This window comes from Montipora foliosa, chromosome 6 (assembly GCF_036669935.1).
Source record: "Montipora foliosa isolate CH-2021 chromosome 6, ASM3666993v2, whole genome shotgun sequence".
Classification (NCBI taxonomy): Eukaryota; Metazoa; Cnidaria; class Anthozoa; order Scleractinia; family Acroporidae; genus Montipora; species Montipora foliosa.
In genome coordinates, this window is record NC_090874.1 from 806275 (window position 1) to 808774 (window position 2500).

General features: G+C 40.2%; 1 pseudogene; it reads left to right on the forward strand.

Moving 5' to 3' along the window:
* Positions 1 to 814: 814 nt before the first annotated feature.
* Positions 815 to 1638, forward strand: LOC138008441 (integrase/recombinase xerD homolog; annotated as a pseudogene).
* The last annotated feature ends 862 nt before the right edge of the window (positions 1639 to 2500 follow it).

Below are 2500 nucleotides of genomic sequence, written 5' to 3' on the forward strand. Positions count from 1 at the left end.
CCGTTCGCGCAGTTTGTTTTTATACCATATTTCGTGGTTTTGGTGTTTATTATGATTTTGCTTGAAGCGTGCATATTTGTATACCTCCCATTTTCGTTGATGTGTTGCGGTACGTTATAGTTGTCGTTCAGTTTTGGTAGTTTTGAGTTCGTTTGTGTTATTCTACCTCCAATTTTGGTTGAGGTGTTGGCTTTGCATTTTGCGGTAACGATATAGTTGTCGTTCAGTTTTTAGGTATTTTGTTTTGTTCGTTTGCATTGTTCTTACCTCCCTTTTTGGTTGAGGTGTTAGCTTCGCATTTTGCGGTAACGATATAGTTGTCGTTCAGTTTTTAGGTATTTTGTTTTGTTCGTTTGCATTGTTCTTACCTCCCTTTTTGGTTGAGGCGCGGACCACGAATTTTTATTTTTATTTTTTTTTTATACGCTAATCAGTAGCTTTGTCCTTCGTGTCGATCTGTTCCCTTCGATCTATCGTTTTATTAGTTTTTATTGCTTACCTTCAGATTTGGTTTGGGGTGTTGATCACGCAGGCTTAGTTGGGGTGCCGAGTTTGTGTATCTTCCTTATAGATAATTGCTTAGTTCATTGTTTTTCTTGGTGTTCTGTACTTTCGCTATTTTATCTCGTCAGACATTAGCAAGGTTGGAGTTTGGAAGGAGGCTCAGAAGCTGTCTGATCCGGAGTTATCCATTCAAGTTCCTCATCTTTTAGATTTAGTCCAAGCGTCTAGCGCTCCTAGTACTACTACCAGGTACTCGCGCAGTTGGACCTCTTGGCGTCGCTGGTCCCATTCAAAGCAAGGAGTTTCTTTTATGCCCGCTTGCCCGTTGTGCATTGCCATGTACCTGTTGGAGTTAACTGAAGATGCCTTGCAGAAGAATACTGGTTGCTCTGCTATTGATTCTGCGCTTTATGGTATTCGATGGGCTCACAAGATAGCAGGTCTGGAATCGCCCACGGAGCATCCATCGGTTATTGCAGCCGCAGAAGGAGCTAGAAGAAGGTTATCTAAGCCAGTTAAACCCAAGCAAGCCCTGGATCTAGAGACTGTTGTCAAAGTCGCTCAGTATTATAACAGAGCTTTAGTTTCTCTTGCAGTCATTCGTTTTGTGTTTGATTTATTAGTCAGTTATGCTGGCCTATTTCGAATTACTGAGTTATTGAGGGTTAAGATCAAGGACATTTCGATTAGTGGCAATGGCATGTCGATTTTCGTCTCCCAGAGGAAGGATGATCAATTTCGTGAAGTGCATACTTCTATAATTGCCAGATATAGTAAGGTTTCATGTCCGGTTTCAATCACTGAGAGGCTTCTTGCTTTGTTTGCTAGTCCTAAAGAATATTGCTCTCCTGTTTTGTGGGATAGTTCCCTCTGGGAATGGTGCCTATTTCCACAAGTCTTTAGGGATTAGTTACTCCACTATTCGTGGAAATATATTTCGCCGTTTGTAAATAATCCAGGTGATTATTGTTACATAGCCTCAAATCAGGTGGCGCTTCTAAGGACGGTTGTAAGCTAAGTGATCCCGAGCTAAAAGATAGACATGCAGGATGGAAGAATCCTTGCACTAAGAGGCGTTACACCACGCGTTTTCATGCTGATGTGCTTGAAGTTACTATAAGTATGGGTATCTAAGTTGTAAAGGTTTTTTGGCCAGTGGAGGATCCGAGTTTGGGTCGTGGCTCCATCCAGGTTTCCCGTTCCCTTTGATAAGGGTTATGTGGGTTTTTCCTGGCCCCCCTGACACTACTCGTTTGATGTAATTTAGTTATTAATAGAGTTTGCCTGGTACTTGGAGCAGGCCTTATCCTCCAAGATTATATGGTCGTCTTGCATTATTATTTAGCGTAGAAGGTCTATTTGGAGTTGGCATGTAACTTATTAAATTTCTCATTCAATATATTCGCAAATCCCATAATACAGTTCATTTTGGGAGGTTATTTGCATTAAAACAATAGATATCCAGTTCACTGAAGCATGATACAGTCCCAAGAGTAAATAACTTGCATTTTTTTTTTATGTAAAGAAGCCCACAAAACGTATTGCATTGCGGGATTGGGAAAACAGTTTATTATAAGATTATTTTTGAAGATTCTGTATTCGCCTACCAAATGCATGCAAACAAACAAACCTTATTTGCATGTGAAACAATCATTGCCATAATTACTATCTGTTTAATTGTTCGTTTTCATGACACCCTTAAAGCTACATAAACGCAACACAATTTCAGCAACTAGCTGCGGATGACAATTTCATCGCGCTCATATATTAAACTGAGAAATGTGTTTTCAAAGAAATAAAAAAATGTGCAAGCAAGTTGTCAACACCGTAAACCTTTTTTCCATATGCTACTTTGAAAACTTCACACCAACTAGACTTTCACGAGCCGAAGAGTGAGTGAACAAAAAAAAAAACACTGTGCATCCCAACCATACAACGTTATTAGCCTGCAAGCAGGCTCTTCCGTTGAAACTGGCGCGCGCTCGAAATATCCTTC